This window comes from Anolis sagrei, chromosome 7 (genome assembly GCF_037176765.1).
Source record: "Anolis sagrei isolate rAnoSag1 chromosome 7, rAnoSag1.mat, whole genome shotgun sequence".
NCBI lineage: Eukaryota > Metazoa > Chordata > Lepidosauria > Squamata > Dactyloidae > Anolis > Anolis sagrei.
Window position 1 is genome coordinate 12449966 of NC_090027.1, and position 17044 is coordinate 12467009.

Below are 17044 nucleotides of genomic sequence, written 5' to 3' on the forward strand. Positions count from 1 at the left end.
AGGGGAAACCTAATTAGTTTCATTAGTTAGAGAGGACTAATAGAAGCTTGTTTAGATCACTAGTTAGAAATGAACTAGAGATCTGGGGTTTGATCACAGAAGGATCAAACAGGAAGGCTATTCACCTCAGGAAACATTGTTTAAGAAAGTGCTTCACCACAGTAAAAGTCAATTACAAGTTGTAACATCCAGAAGTGTGAACTGTATTGCAACCAAGTTACATGTAAAGTTCTCAAAGTATTTCCAAGTTTATCAACAGCCTGCAACCATACGCTTTGTTCAAAATAAACTTGTTCTCTTTTGTTTGAAGACTGCCTCATCTCCATTAATTCTGCGTCCAGTGTGCCATATCTCCCAATACTACCTCACATCACACATTGGTGGCACCATTAAGAGTAATAAATAATAAATCGTCCCTCCTCTCTCCTAAGACGTTACAGGTGGCTTCCTTTGGTTGCAGTGATAGGGCAAGTCACCTGTCCATCATTGTTAAGTTTTGGTTCCGCCCCTTGTTCAGGGCAATTGGGAAGGGAAGGGAGCCATTTTTAGTTAGTCTCAGTAAGGAAAGCTAATTTAGAGGACGTGTACAAGCTTCTCCTGTACAAAAGCTTCAACCCTTAAGACTTTCCGAGGGAGAACAGTCTTAAGAGCATCCAGAGATTTCCAAAGATTTCCAGGGAATTAGCCCTAAAGCTTTGAGGAATTTTGGAGGGTAAACAGTTTGGAAGACTAAAGAACTCCAGCTGGAGAATCTACTGGCCTTACTGGTAGGCAGTTCAACCTGGTAGCAGAGCCCACATCAGTAAGGCTTAGATTACAGTCAGCATGGGAGAAGTTAAAAAGGGACTTTTCCTTTAAAGTAAAGAAACAGTTATTGAAGACAATTGCCTGTCCTTCGTGGACAAGATTAAGGAAGCCACCAGTTGCATAAAAGCCTGGAAGCATTTGTTTAACTTTATTGAAGACAAGAGAAGTTTCTGTTTGATTGCTCATTAATAAAGGACTTTGTTATACTTCACAAGCCATCTAAAGACCATTTGTGGTGGAAAATCCTTGACAACTTCTCTTCGGGGGGCCCTGGTTTCCCGCTGGGCTCAAGTTGCAAGTCCTATTTTAAAGGCAATTCTTTACAGGCCCAGCGCGTGACAGAACAACTTCCATTCTGTGCCTCTGCAGTTCTCTTTATCTTACTTTGTAAAATAAAAAAAGATAAAATAAAGAGTCCATGCTTAAGTAGTGTCTTCACATTTCTTTTTTCTTTTTCATATTCCTCAACTAGATTCCAATCAGTCTTTTTCATTGGTTTTCCCACTGGGGTGGTGACGGCCAACAGGGAGCTCTAGTGTGGGCTGGTCCATGAGGTCATGAAGAGTTGGAAATGACTGACTGAATGAACAACAACAATTATTGATAAAGATACCTGATCTGTCATGTGCTGGGCCTGTAACAGCTGTACTTTTCTATAGGACGTATACTTTAAGCCCAGCAGGAAGCCAGGGGCGCCTCAAAGAGAGGTTCTCAGGGATTTTTCTGAAGTGATGGTCTTTAGAGTCTTTAATAACAAAGTCGTTATTATGGAACAAACAACAAATCTTCAATTGTTCAAACAACACTTCAAGGCTTTCTTAGTCAAGACATCAATGGGCTGGTACCTGACTTTGATTAACTGAACCTTCTCTGTAGGAAAACCCCTTTTTAACCTCTCCCAGGCTGTTTACTATCTATTAGGCCTGGGTAACAACGGAAAAAATTGTTTCTAAAATCGATTAGTTTTTTGGGGGTTTTTGCGTTTCGTTATTTAAAATAATTACAAAATTTTCCTTTTAAAAAGTTCGATATTTACAAAATTTCGTAAATGTGAAAAAAAATTACAAAACATTAATGAATCGATTTCTGAAACAATAACGAATCGATTCGTTAATGGCGGACGCGACTGCGAAATACGCTAAAAAACCTCCAAAAACTTCTGAAGCTTCCCTCTCCTTCTGTTGTTGACTGTCGGTGTGATATTATAATTTTTTTTCACTAATTAAACAAAAAACCTGCCCCAGACATGCGGAAATAATAACAAAACGACCTCAGACCAATAATGAAACGAATACAATAACGAAATACGAAGCATTTACAAAACATGTTTAAAAATTAGTTTTTTAAAAAAATTGCTCCAGAATGGTTCGTTATCGTTTTGTAATTAAAAAAAATAACGAATTATTAACGAATTACGAATTAACGAAACGAAACCGCCCAGCCCTACTATCTATGCCTCATCAGTGTGGGTCCTACGACCAATTCCAAATGCGTCTGGGTATTGAGTAGACCTACCAGCCGAGGCTTGTAGATATTTCAGATGGAGTTCCGTGGATCTGTAATGCTGTCCTCCCTCAGATAATTCTTTGAAACTTCAGGGCTGTTTTCCCTCTGATTGCTGTGAGGCTGAGAGGCTGTGAGCCTTGGGACCTTTTCCCTGGATGCTATTTTTCCCTGGATGCTCTTGAGAAAAGAAGCTTTTCTACAGGACGAGCTGGTCTACATCCTATAGCCTAGCTTCCTTGTGTGAGACTGCCCAAAAAATGGCTCCTTTCCCTCCCAGAGCCCTGAACAAGAGGCGGAACCAAAGCTTAATTATGATGGACAGGAGGCCTGCCCTATAACTGCAAACAGATAACAGAAAGAAAATAAAGTTGGAGCTCCTGGTACAGCTGTACCATCACAATACCCATAAACCAGGAGTTTTCTCCAAAGATTTGATATAAGTATTAATTTTATAAGTGGATTTTGAACCCCTGTATACTGATTTGCAAAGACAATTAGAATTATCATACATTAATATTTTCTTTCAGCCAAGCACAGGTTGAATTTTGACCTTGTCAATGCTTAAAATCAATCTCTCTCTATGAGACCAACAAATAGAATCCCAAAGCAGCATGGTGTCAAGCAGAAACAATTGCACATCGTGCAAGTGGAAGGAGAGGATAAAAGTTGGAGGGCATTGCATGGATGAACATAATGGAAGAGAACATCACTTAAACTGAACAATTTACAGGAATTAGATTTCCATAATGGGGCCATTCATCATTCAACAATCTATACACAATCAATGTCAAAGGCTTTCATGACCAGAATCACTGGGTTGTTGTAGGTTTTTCGGGCTGTATGGCCATGTTCTCAAAGTGTTATCTCCTGATGTTTCACTTGCATCTATGGCAGGCATCCTCAGAGGTTGTTAGGTCGGAGAATGCCTGCCATAGATGCAGGCGAAACGTCAGGAGAGAATGCCTCTAGAACATGGCCATATGGCCCGAAAAACCTACAGCAACCCAATTTATACATGTAGTTGAAAAACACAAAGCAATACAATATCACAAGAATTATCCAACTTTTCACAATGGTCCTACCCATCTGTACCCAACTCCCAGAAATTCCAGCGAGTTTACCAGCTGTTAGGATTTCTGGGAGTTGAAGGCCAAAACATCTGGGGACCCACAGGTTGAGAACCACTGTCTCAGGGTCTCATCAAGCTATCTTATTTTTAACTATTTAATCATTGCAGCGAGAATTGTATACGCTAAGATGTGGAGGCAGAAAGAAACACCACAAAGAGAAGAATGGCAAAGTAAAATATTAGAAATAATGAACATGGACAAGTTAACATATTGGCTAGCGCCGAATGAAGGAAAGCCGAAGATACACACAAACTGGGATCTGGTGAAAAAGTACTTTGAACAACAAAAAATAGAGGTCATTTCCTAAAGAAAAATAATATAAACAATTATAGATGTAACACAGGAAAGCATGCTGAACTAGTTAAACTAGTTATTTTTTTTTCTTTTTTACTAACAACCTTTAAAGAAGATCTTCGAAGAACAGATGGAAGTCCATTTTATTTTTTGGTTTTTTTTTAAATTTCTATTTTTATTTTTTATTTTTTTATTTTTATTTTTTTCTCTTTCCATCTCAATCCCTCATCCCCCAACCTCAATCACACTATCACTTCCTACTTTTCTATCTTCTTCACAATTATTCCCCCACTTTCGATGTATACAAAATATAACTCAATATTTTTTTTTAAAAAAAAAAGCTATCTTCTGAGCACAGTCATTGAAAAATATCCATAGTATTCAATTTAGTGATTTTGGACGCATCTGGAGAGGTTAACTCAAATCAGATTCCAGATTCCGTAACATCTGCAACTTTATGTGATTTACACCTGATCCCTATTAAGTGCCCTGTTTTGAAGTATTGCCTTATCTGGGTTGCTGTAGGTTTTTTCAGGCTATATGGCCATGTTCTAGAGGCATTCTCTCCTGACATTTCGCCTGCATCTACGGCAAGCATCCTCAGAGGTAGTGAGGTCTGTTGGAACTAGGAAAATGGTTTTATATATCTGTGGAAAGACCAGAGTGGGACAAAGGACTCTTGTCTGCTGGAGCTAGGTGTGAATGTTTCAACTGACCACCTTGATTAGCATTTGATGGCCTGGCAGTGCCTGGAGCAATCTTTTGTTGAGAGGTGATTAGATGTCCCTGATTGTTTTCCCTCTGCTGTTTTGCTGTTTTAATTTTAGAGTTTTTTAATACTGGTAGCCAGATTTTGTTCATTTTCATGGTTATTATTATTATTATTATTATTATTATTATTATTTCTTGCATTTATTGACCGCCCCTCTCAGCCCGAGGGCGACTCGGGGCGGTGAACAACAACAAACAGACAGTGTACAATTAGCCGTGGCGATACAAACCAGACAAATACAACATAACATATACTTATACTAAAATCCGCTTCGTCAAGTCCTGGGGTCATAGCCAAAATTCGTAGTCCTAGTTCGTTCCATTGTCATTCTAATACACTCAGTTGAAGGCCTGCTCGAAGAGCCATGTTTTCAGGCCCCTACGAAAGGCCATCAAAGAGGGCGCCTGTCTAACTTCAGCAGGGAGGGTGTTCCACAGCCGGGGGGCCACCACCGAGAAGGCCCGCTCCCTCGTCCCCGCCAAGCGTGCCTGTGAGGCAGGCGGGACCGAGAGAAGGGCCTCCCCGGATGATCTCAAGGCCCTCGTGGGCTGATAGGCCAAGATGCGGTCTGCAAGGTATTTTGGGCCGGAACCGTTTAGGGCTTTGTAGGATAACACCAGCACCTTAAATTGGGCCCGGTAGCAGATCGGCAGCCAGTGGAGCTGGGACAGCAGGGGCGTTGTATGCTCTCTGCGTCCAGCTCCCGTTAACAACATGGCTGCCGCGCGCTGGACTAGTTGGAGCTTCCGGACCGTCTTCAAGGGCAGCCCCACGTAGAGAGCGTTGCAGTAGTCAAGGCGGGATGTGACCAAAGCGTGTACCACCGTGGCCAAGTCAGACTTCCCAAGATACGGGCGCAGCTGGCGCACGAGCCTAAGCTGTGCAAATGCTCCCCTGGTCACTGCTGAAACCTGGGGCTCCAGGCTCAGCGATGAGTCCAGGGTCACACCCAAGCTGCGAACCTGCGCCTTCAAGGGGAGTGCGACCCCGTCCAGCACAGGCTGTAACCCTATACCCTGTTCGGCCTTGCGACTGACCAGGAGTACCTCTGTCTTGTCTGGATTTAATTTCAGTTTGTTCGCCCTCATCCAGACCATTACAGCGGCCAGGCACCGGTTCAGGACTTCGATGGCCTCCTTAGTAGCAGGTGGGAAGGAGTGACAGAGTTGGACGTCATCTGCGTACAGGTGACACCGCACCCCGAAACTCCGGATGATCTCACCCAGCGGCTTCATGTAGATGTTAAACAGCAAGGGGGACAAGATGGAACCCTGAGGAACGCCACAGGTCAACGGCTGTGGCGTTGAACAGGAGTCCCCCAATAACACCTTCTGAGTACGACCCTCCAGAAATGACCGGAGCCACTGCAAGGCAGTGCCCCCGAGACCCATCTCTGCAAGGCGCCCCAGAAGAATACCGTGGTCGACGGTATCGAAGGCCGCTGAGAGGTCCAAGAGCACCAACAGGGACACACTCCCCCTGTCTAGCTCCCGGCGCAGATCATCCACTAAGGCGACCAAGACCGTCTCGGTACCATGTCCCGGTCTGAAACCAGACTGTGCCGGATCCAGATAATCCGTGTCTCTCAAGAATACCTGGAGTTGTGAGGCCACCACGCTTTCCATGACTTTGCCCAAGAAGGGAAGATTGGAAACAGGCCGAAAGTTGTCCAATTTAGTGGGGTCAAGTGATGGTTTCTTCAACAGCGGCTTTATAACAGCCTGTTTTAGGCTCGCTGGAATCTTGCCTTCCCGAAGGGAGGCGTTAACCACCACTGTTACCCACTCGGCCAATCCCCCTCTGGCCTCCTTAAGAAGCCAGGATGGGCAGGGGTCTAGGATGGACGTGGTGGGTCTCATTCCTCCAAGTACCTTGTCCACATCCTCGGGTTTCACAAACTGAAAAGAATCCAACAAAATCTGACAAGCAGGTGCTTGTGTCACATCCACGGAGACTGCATCTAATGTGGCGTCCAGCCCAGAACGGATCAAAGCGACTTTGTCTGCAAAGAACCGAGCAAATGCTTCACAGCGCGTTGGCGAGTTGTCAGGGCTCCCGCCGGTGGAGGGAGTTAAAAGGCCTCTGACAACCCGGAACAACTCCGCCGGACGGTTCTTTGCAGACGCAATAGTGGCCGCAAAGAAAGTTTTCTTTGCGGCTTTTATTGCCGCGGCATATGCCCTCAAAAAGGACACAAACCGTGCTCGGTTTGACTCGCTTGGGTCCGATCGCCACACGCTCTCTAGAACCCTCTTCCTTCGCTTCATCGCTGCCAGCTCCTCAGTGAACCAAGGGGCTGGTTTAGCTCGGCTACTTGAGAGGGGACGTTCCGGAGCGATCATGTCAATAGCCCTGGTCATCTCCCCATTCCAGAGAGCGACCAAGGCCTCGACATTATCGCCTACCGCGGTGGCGGGAAACTCCCCAAGAGCCGTCAGGAATCCGTTCGGATCCATTAGCCTCCTGGGGCGGACCATCTTAATGGGTCCTCCACCCTTGCGGAGGTTAGGGGGCGCAGTGAGCCTAAACCTAATCAGGAAGTGGTCGGTCCACGGCAACGGAGAGATGGACAACTCCTCCACACCGCCACCTTGCTCCCATCCCTGGCAGAAAACCAAGTCCAGTGGTTTCCTCCTTTCTGTTGAAATTGTCCACATGCTTGTGGATTTCAATGGCTTCTCTGTGTAGTCTGACATTACAGTTGTGGGAGTGGTTGTGAGAGTGGTCCAGCATTGCTGTGTTCTCCAATAATATGCTGTGTCCAGATTGGTTCATCAGGTGCTCTGCTATGGCTGACTTCTCTGGTTGAAGTAGTCGGCAGTGCCTTTCATGTTCCTTGTTTCGTGTTTAGGCAATGCTGCATTTGGTGGTCCCTCTGTAGACTTGTCCACAGCTGCATGGTATATGGTAGACTCCTGCAGAAGTGAGAGAATCTCTCTTGTCCTTTGCTGAATGTAGCATTCGTTGGATTTTCTTGATGAGTCTGTAGATAGTTTGTATGTTGTGTTTCCTCATCAGCTTCCCTATGCGGTATTGCCTTATCTAATTCGCATTTCTGAGCATGCTCAGACCACCCATTATAAACACTGTGCCTTCTAAATGCTTTCAATCCACATTAAGTGGTCAGTGCAGATGTCCCATTCTATTCCATGGAGCCATAATCTTTGTTCTTTTAATTCCAAAACAAGACCTGTCCTACAAGATGGTCTTTCAGAATTGTTTTCTACTACTGAGCTGTTGCCCAATGTAATAAAAAGTTAACTTTCCAAAATTTCCTTTTTTAAAATAATAATAATAATAATAATAATAATAATAATAATATTTATTTGACTAGTCATATGACCATTTCAAAATACAACGCAAATAAAATACAAGGCAAAAAGGAGAGGACAGCAGCTGACCTTCTGTTTACAGTCAGAATCTTATTTTCCTGGCTCTTCGTTCAGGAAATGTGCTCTTTTCTTGATAGCTTTCAGAATAAAAAGGCTTATTCTTATTAGGGTGGATCTTTCCTGTCCTTGCAAGAGGAATGTCAGAAGATCATTTTTGTTGGGGGACCTGCAGTTGGATAATATTGTATGTAAATATCTGTATCGCAGTTCAGCGTTCAGAGCTGTCTTCATAGACCTGTCAGCACCTTATGACACTGTGAACCACCGCCTCCTCCTGAGAAAAATGTATAATATCACAAAGGACTACCATGTCACCCACCTCATAGGAAACCTGCTACAAAACAGGAGCTTTTTGTTGAGTTCCAGAGCAAGAAATGCAGATGACGAAAACAGAAGAACGGCCTGCCTCAGGGGAGCGTGCTTGCTCCATCCATGTTCAACATTTACACAAATGATCAGCCACTGCCAGAAGGGACAGAGAGCTTCATATATGCTGATGATCATGGCATTACTGCTCAAGCAGGGAGCTTTGAGATGGTTGAACAGAAGCTTTCCGAATCTCTAGGTGCTCTTACTGCCTATTACAGGGAAAACCAGCTGATCCCTCTAAAAGTTAACTTTGTGTCCAGTAATCTCCTCTGAATCTACAATTTGGTGATGGATCTGGGCATTGTATGTTTTTACCCTGTTTCCCCTTCCCTTCCACTCCCTCACCCATATTTTGCTTCAGTCATTATATTTATATTTTTAATGTACCAAACATACCAAGTTTGTATGAAAATGTGACTATTTTCTGTGCTGGTCAATGACCGAAATAAATGATTTGATTTGATTCAGCTGATCCCTAATCCACCTAAAACACAGACATGTGCTTTTCACCTTAAGAACAGATAAGCATCCCGAGCTCTGAAGATTACCTGGGAAGGAATCCCACTGGAGCATTGCAGCACACCCAAATATCTGGGAGTCACTCTGGACTGTGCCCTGACCTACAAGAAGCACTGCCTGAATATCAAGCAAAAAGTGGGTGCTAGAAACAATATCATATGAAAGCTGACTGGCACAACCTGGGGATCACAACCAGACACAGTGAAGATATCTGCCCTTGCGCTATGCTACTCTGCTGCTGAGTACGCATGCCCAGTGTGGAACACATCTCACCACGCTAAAACAGTGGGTGTGGCTCTTAATGAGACATGCCGCATTATCACGGGGTGTCTGCACCCTACACCACTGGAGAAGTTAAACTGTCTAGCTGAAATCCACGACATGCGAGTGTGGAGAAGAGCAAACCACTGACCACCTGCTGCAATGCAACCTGAGCCCTGCTACATGCACAACGGAGGACCTTCTTGCGGCAACACCAGAAGCACTCCAAGTGGCCAGATACTGGTCAAAGGACATTTAATCAACTATCAAGCTTGCAAATTCTGTGTTTTTGTATGTTTATTTGTTCTATTACCTTCCTGCAGGAGCTCCATGCGGTCATGCTGGCCACATGACCTTGGAGGTGTCTATGGACAACGCTGGCTCTTCGGCTTAGAAATGGAGATGAGCACCACACCCCAGAGTCAGACATGACTAGACTTAATGTCAGGGGACAACCTTTACCTTACCTTGTTCTGTTAAAAAATGTAATACAACTGTTCGGTTGCCTGACACGATAAATAAGTTCAACGTATGCTGGACAGTCAATTAAGAAATGTTTGACATCTTCCACTGTTTGTTCTCTCAATATGCAGAATGTCTCACTTCTTGGATTTAATAAATAAATAAAATAAATAAATATTTATCATAATTCAAAATACTACCTGAAAGCAGAAGAGGGGTGTTAGCATACATTTCCCCCCCCTCTGGCTTTGTGTGTGTGTGAAGTACAGAGACATTGAAATCTCTCTTTTATCTGTGAATTACCTTTTCATTAAGTCTAATACATACACAGGCCTTTAAAATTATTTGTCTCCCTTCTTTTAATTACTTGAGTGAAAAGTGCCGCAAAGGCTTGGGGAGGAGGAATAGAATGGTGAAACCAAGTGAATTATTGTCAATGTAAAAGAATCAAAAGAAGGCTGGTTAAATCCAAAACCGCATTGTGCTTATGATTGCTGCCTTTCAAATAAGTGCTCTGTGAATCCAGCTAAACACATGCTAATCAACATCATTGTGATTTTTTGGTAAAGTGGGGTGGGAAGCCAAAGTAGGAATGAAAGGAGTGATAAAAAAGGGAGCCTCGAGAGACTCCGAGCAAATTCCCAGAGATCAGTCTTTATCTCTGAAGTCTTGACTGAATCAAAGCAGGTTGAAGTCCTGCAATTAACCAAGGCAATTTCAATTTATAAAGCCTCCCCCTCCTACCTCCAACCTTTAGATGGAAACTATATGAACTAATTTAATTTGGTCATTATTTCCATCACTCTCGTTCAGAAGCCCTTTTTAATTCTCACCAGTTCTTCTTCTTCTAATTATTTCCAGTGCATTAGTGGGTTATTATTTGAACCTTTTAGGGATTGGGGCTCAGAATGAGTTGTAAAGTGCCTTCAATTGTAGCACTCCAGGCAGACATATGCCTACCCAGACTCCGGAGCAGAGAAGAAGTTAAGTGCAGTGGGGTTAACCGATAACAGAGCGTGTCAGCTGACCATATCATAAAAATGATAGTAGGTAAGCTTAGGCTTTGGGTCAGGGAGACTCAGAGGTTCCTGGACACTAACATCACAATTTAGAATTGAGATCTAGTTCAGTTGTGTATATTTGCAGGTCTTTGGGTCAAAGGGGAAGCGGGCGGTGGTTTTCTGTCTGCTCTTTGCACAGATCCTTGGATAACTGACTACCCAGTTTATTACTAGTGGTAACTTGGGCCCAGTTTATTACTAGTGGTAACTTGGGCCTTGGGTAACTTGGGCCTACTGCCTACTACAGGGAAAACCAGCTGATCCCTCTAAAAGGTACGCTTTTGGCAGGTACGCTTAGACCCTTAATCAACCAAGGAGGTTGAAGGCTATGTTCTAAAATGGATGCATTGATCTCCAGGAAGGACTCCACCCCAGACAACATCCCCGTAGGGATCTTGGCCCACTGGGATGTGTAGAGGGAGATTCCCTCCAGCCAAGAATGTTCGTTTCACACCCGCAAAGTGAGTAAGGATGTCAACCTCAATAGATGCCTGTGCTGGTACGGCTGTACCAAAAGCTCCAACTTCCTTTTCTTACTTTGCGTGTTTGCATGTATTCCAAAGTTCCATGCATTTTGCAATAAGGTGGCTTCCCTTGGTTTGCTATTATAGGGCCAATGACCCATCAATCATTGTTAAGTTTTGGTTCCACCCCTTTCCCCAGGGCTCTGGGAGGAGAGAGCCATTTTAGGTCAGTCTTGCATTGGAAAGCTTAGCTACAGGACGTGGATTAGCTCCACCTGTAGAGAAGCTTCGTTTCTCACAGTATCTGGGGGAAATTCCAGGGGAAAACAGTTCCAAAGGACTCCAGCTAGAGAATCTACAAAGCCTGGACTGGTAGGTCTGCTCGGGACCCAAGAAGCAGTTTGGAGCCAGGAGTAGAGCCCACACCAGCAAAGTTTAGAAAGTAGATTGCCCAAGGATGGGTTAAAAAGGGTTTTCCTCTTAAAGGAAAGAAACAGTTCACAAAGCCAGTTGCCTGTCCCTTGTGGACAAGATTAAGAAAGCCACCAGTTGATTCAAGGCCTTGAAGCATTTGTTTAGTTTGTTGAAGATCTAAGAAGTATTTGATTGTTTGTTGAAGACTTAAGCAATAATAAAGGACTTTGTTGACTTTTCAAGCTTCTAAAGACTCTGTATAGGAAAATCCTTAGGGCCTCTCACTTGAGGCACTCTGGCTTCCCGCTGGGCACAAAGAGCACGTCCTGTTCAAAAGCCAACTGCTATAGGCCCGGCGCATGACAGCACAATGCCAGCTATGAGGAAAATATAAGAAGATAAAAGGTACTGTGAGCTAGCTAAAGATGAAGTTTCTTGGGGTTCAGAGTGTCATAGAATCATAGTGTTGACTATTTGTCTGTTGTTGTTGTTTTGTGCTTTCAAGTTGTTTCAGACTTAGGTTGACCCTGAGTGAGGGCCGGGTAAATGACCTTGGAGGGCCGTATCCAGCTCTCGGACCTTAGTTTGAAGACCCCGGGATTAGGGTAAAGGAAAACTGTCTTTAAATTATTCAAAGAAAAGGGACATAAATGAATATACCAATTGATCAATCAGTAAAATAAGCAATGGGAAGACGGTCCATAGTGTTTCCTTCTTATTCACACCCAAGTACTTGGACTTTTTGCTTCCTTCCGACTCAATGTGGAGACTTCCTCCTTCTTCAAAGAAGATAATTTGTTGTTCTTGTATGATAATGAAGGGGGTGGTGGGTATGGGATAGGGGTGTGTTTGTGTGCTGTTTTTAATTGTAATTTTAATTGTATTTTAATTTTTATGCTTCATGACACAGAGATATAATTGTTTTTTAGACATTTTTATCTTCATATTTATATGCATTGGCTTTGTTTTTCATTTGTGTTGTGTCATAGAATCATAGAATTATAGAGTTGGAAGATATCTTGTGGGCCATCCAGTCCAACCCCCTGCCAAGAAGCAGGAAATCATGTTCAAAGCACCCCCAACAGATGGCCATCATGTTTGCTTGTAGCCTCCTTGAGCCTTTATAAAAGCAGACTTTGAACAGTCTCAGAAGCGGAGTGGACAGATCAAAGATGTGCTGGTACATCTGTACCAGGAGCTCCAACTTTATTTTCTTTCTATTAAATGTTTGCATGCATTCCAAGGCTTCAGGGATTTTGCAAAAGGTGACTTCTCTTGGTTTGCAGTCATGGGGCAAGCCACCTGTCTATCATTGTTAAGTTTGGATCTGCCCCTTCTCCCAGGGACATGGGAGGAGAGGGAGTTATTTTTAGTTAGTCTTACAGAAGGAAACCAAGCTATAGGACGTGGAGTAGCTTCACCCGCAGAAAAGCTTCACTTCTTAAGAATTCCAGGGAATTCCGGGGAGAACAGTCTCAAAGCTCTGGCAGGGAGCTTACAGCCTCTCTGTTGGGGATCAGCCTCCGTGTGAACCTGAGCCTCAATCTCTGTGTGAACCTGAACCTGATTCTCTGATTGTATTTCCTGATGTAACTGAACAGGCCTCTGAACATGTATCTTTCCCTGATGGTTTGGAAACTGTTGATTCTGAAGTCAGTGGCGGGGAAAGTGAAACTAACCTTCCTGATGAGAATGTTTTGGAACCAAGCAGTGATAGCTCTCCAGAGGAACTCACACCTGGGTTTTTTTTAATGAGGATCGAAGAGAACAGATTTGGAAAAACAGGAGTGAATCACAGGGTCTGCGAAGGTCAGGTAGATTAAGGGAAAGGGAGGCTCAGGCTTCAAAGTCTGGAGGCGTGTCAAGAAACAGTTTCTTTAGTTTAAGGGGCCTCTCCTCGGGCTGTCTCGTTAAATCAAGCACTTTAGATTGAGGCAACACCTTGGCAGATTTCCCGTGTTCCATGGCCTGCATTCCCAGAGGCTTCTTGTTTTCAAGTACGGTTAGTGAGATGCTAACAGGTTCCAGGTTTTTGTATTGTGGCTTTTGGATTTTTGCTCTAGTTCAAAGATTTTCATGACTGCTGAGTTTCTACTGTGGCTTTTTGACTTTGCATTTACCTTTCTTTTGTAACCATTTTTCCTCAATAAAAAGGATTGTTTTTTCCCACAGTCCAGTGTGGTGGATTTAATCTTATGGTCTTGTTTCCTGATCTGGGATGCAACACTCTCAGCCTTACAGCATCTGAGGGAAACAGTCCTAAAAGGTTTCTTAAGAAATTCCGGGGAAAACAGCTTTATAGACCCAAAGAACTCCAGCTGGAGAATCTGCAAGCCTTTACTGGTAGGTCTACTCGGTGCACAAGATGCAGTTTGAATCCAGTAGTAGAACCCACATCAGTAAGGCTTAGATAGTAGACAGCCTGGGAGAGGTTAAAAAAGGGTTTTCCTCTTAAAGTGAAAGAACAGTAAACAAAGACAGTTGACTGTCCCTTGGGGACAAGAATAAGGAAGCTACCAGTTGACACAAAGCCTTGAAGCATTTGTTTGACTCATTGAAGATTTGAGAAGTATCTGTTTAATTTGTTCAATAATAAAGGACTTTGTTAAATCATTAAAGACTCTAAGACGATTTCTGCAGGAAAACCCTTGAGGGCCTCTCTTCGAGGCACCCTGGCTTCCCGCTGGGCACAAAGTGCAAGTCCTATTCAAAGTCAATTGTTACAGGCCCAGCGCATGACAGAACAAAAGACAATCTGGCAAAATGGCACTACCTAAAAGAATCCCACACCTTGTGTTGTTAGAGACCCTAAATTTGGTCTTCTTAGATCCACGTCACGGGAACACGAAAGGAAGGAGACAGTCCCAATGAAAGATTTAAAAAACCAAGGTTTTATTTTAGTTTCTTTATGAAGAAGACGGACAGCTGGGTAGCATGCACAGATGCTACCCTTCAAGGGACTGCCGTGCTCTTTCCTTGAAATCTGCAAACTTTATAGCCCAGTGTAAACAAAAAAAGGGAAAGTACCACTGCCTGACATCAACAATTTTCACCTTTTAACAAAAGAGAACATTTTCTTTTCATGGAAAGTACTCTCTTTCCAGCCCCTCTCCCTTGACCTTTTGATGGAAAGTACCTTCTTGTACATGCATACTCTGCACTTTACCACAACCTTTGAAGTTAACCACAATGCATCCTATGTAAGGAAGTACCTTCTACATGTCACATCTTGTTTCTTAAAAACATTTTCTTCCATATTGCTATTTTTCTACAGAGAAAGGGTATGTTTCTCTTTTGCTGTTAATTCCATTCAAAGCCCCTTACTTAATTTCACTCAGAGACCCTTGAAGCCTCCTTCAGTGTGATTGTGGAGCAGAAGAGACAACTCCACATCTGTATGCTTGTCCACTATGCCCTGCCTCATGTACAGAGGAAGAATTGTTGGAGGCTACAGACAATACCATTTTTGTTGCTCGTTTTTGGTTAAAAGATATTTGGCCTCCTACGCTCCTTCTATTTTTATCAGTTTTATACTAATTTATGCAATGCTTTTGATATGAAATAAATATAAGCCTTTATATTGGGAGATAGGTAGGATAAGAATAAAATAAATAAATACATAAATGCATAAATAAACCTTGTAAATTGCCACCTTTATTGATACACTCACTCTCACATAGCAGCCAACTTTAGGTTTCCTCTTACTGGCTCTAGAGAGATTTTGCTTGGTTGTTTTTATTTTTCTGGATACATTTTCCAAAGACAATGGAAGAATACATTTTCCTGTTATACTTACTAGAACACGTAGAGTAATTACTCTTGATTGTTCCCCATGAGCTCACATTATACTAACTTATTGCACTCTGCTAGCAAAAATACTAAATAATCTTTCATAAAGCTCCTGCACACTGTCTTCTAAATTAAGCAAATGAATGATGTGCATTTACATGGGATTAAATCCAATTATTTTTGCACTTCTGTGTTATGAATGTATAGAACAGTGTTGTGAATACTGAAGGATGCATTTGTCAAAGCTAATGTTTTGAGATTTTGTCTTTTTCCCATTGCCAAATGCAATCCATCTTAATTCCATTATAAATACCTACATTCATAAAAGTATAAGGGTGGATGTTTCTCTAACAATTTTCCACGATTTTTCAAACGTACACATGTTTGAATGAGAAAGCATGTGTACATTACGGGTGTGCATGATTCCATTTGGCAATTTGAAATTTGGGGAAATTTGGCTATTCGGCTGACTACCTGCTGTTAGGAATTGTGAGAGTTGATGTCCAAAACACCTGGAAGGCCAAAGTTTGCCCATGCCTGGTCTACACTGCCATATCATCCAGTTCAAAGCAGATAATCTGGATTTTATCTGACAGTAAAACGGCTCTCAGATAATCCAGTTCATTGCAGTTAATCTGCATGCAGAAACTGCAATATATGACAGTGTAGATCCACCCCTAGTGGCAGTGAAGACAGGTAGGCTTGTTCCTATCTGGAACCATCTTCAATTGTCTTCACTACAATGTTGCATTTCTTGTGCTTCCTTTAGTCTTGCCTTTAAATACTCATTAAATGTTATGCAACAGAATCCAAAATACATCACACTGATATCATTACTAGATTAACTAAAAGGGGGAAAAAAACATTGTACGAGTTTACAAGAGACCACTGACTTTTTCATCAACCATGAATGTTACTGTGACGGTGCGAGTAGCGTCACCTATATGTAGAACTGTAAGTTGCAAGATTTGAACTGTTGTATCATGCCGGATTTTTCCTTTTTTACCTTGTAAATGTATAGTTGGATTGATTGATTATTTATAGCTGTCAATCAATGTTGTTTGCACCAGTTATATTGCTTCCTCAGCTCAATTGTTTGGCTCCACCTCTTCCTGGAGCAGGACAGTGTTTCCTTTTTCATTCTACCATCAAACTTTCTATCAGATGGACGTGAGAAAGGGACTTGGCTCTAAAGTCCTTGATTAAGTTACCTCTCAGCACCAATTCTGAGGTTTTTACCCTTGAGACTTATGTTTCATATTCAGACCAACCTGGACAACGTTGAGAAGTCTCAAGCGCCTTCAAACCAGTTCTTTGGCACCAGAGAAAGACTTTGTGTCTTCAAACATAGATCATTTGGACTGGGGTTGTGGATTGCTCTGGCATTCACAGCCATTGAGAAAGAGGGACCTGGAAAAACTTCTCAGCTGCAAAACTCCTTGGACCCAAGACAACCAGAGACTGTAATGTATATTTTTCTTTACCCCTTTGACACTTACAGCTCATTGCCTTAAAGGGATAACTCTTTGTGAACAATAAAACCTATTTTGAGTTATCTACAGTGTTTTGGTCCTTGGGAGTTCCAGTTTTCCTAAAGGAGGGCAAGAAGCAATCCCCTGGGGAAAGATGTCATGTCCATGCCTCTTTCACTAAGAGTTATAGCCCCCAGGCACGATGGCACAGTTACGAGGGTTGAATGAAAAGTAATGCCTCCACCTTCGTAACTCCTCAACAGATGGCAGTACTGGTATGTGGCAGGTACTGGCTTGTTCAGTAGACTCTCCTCTACAGTTCCATTTTGGCA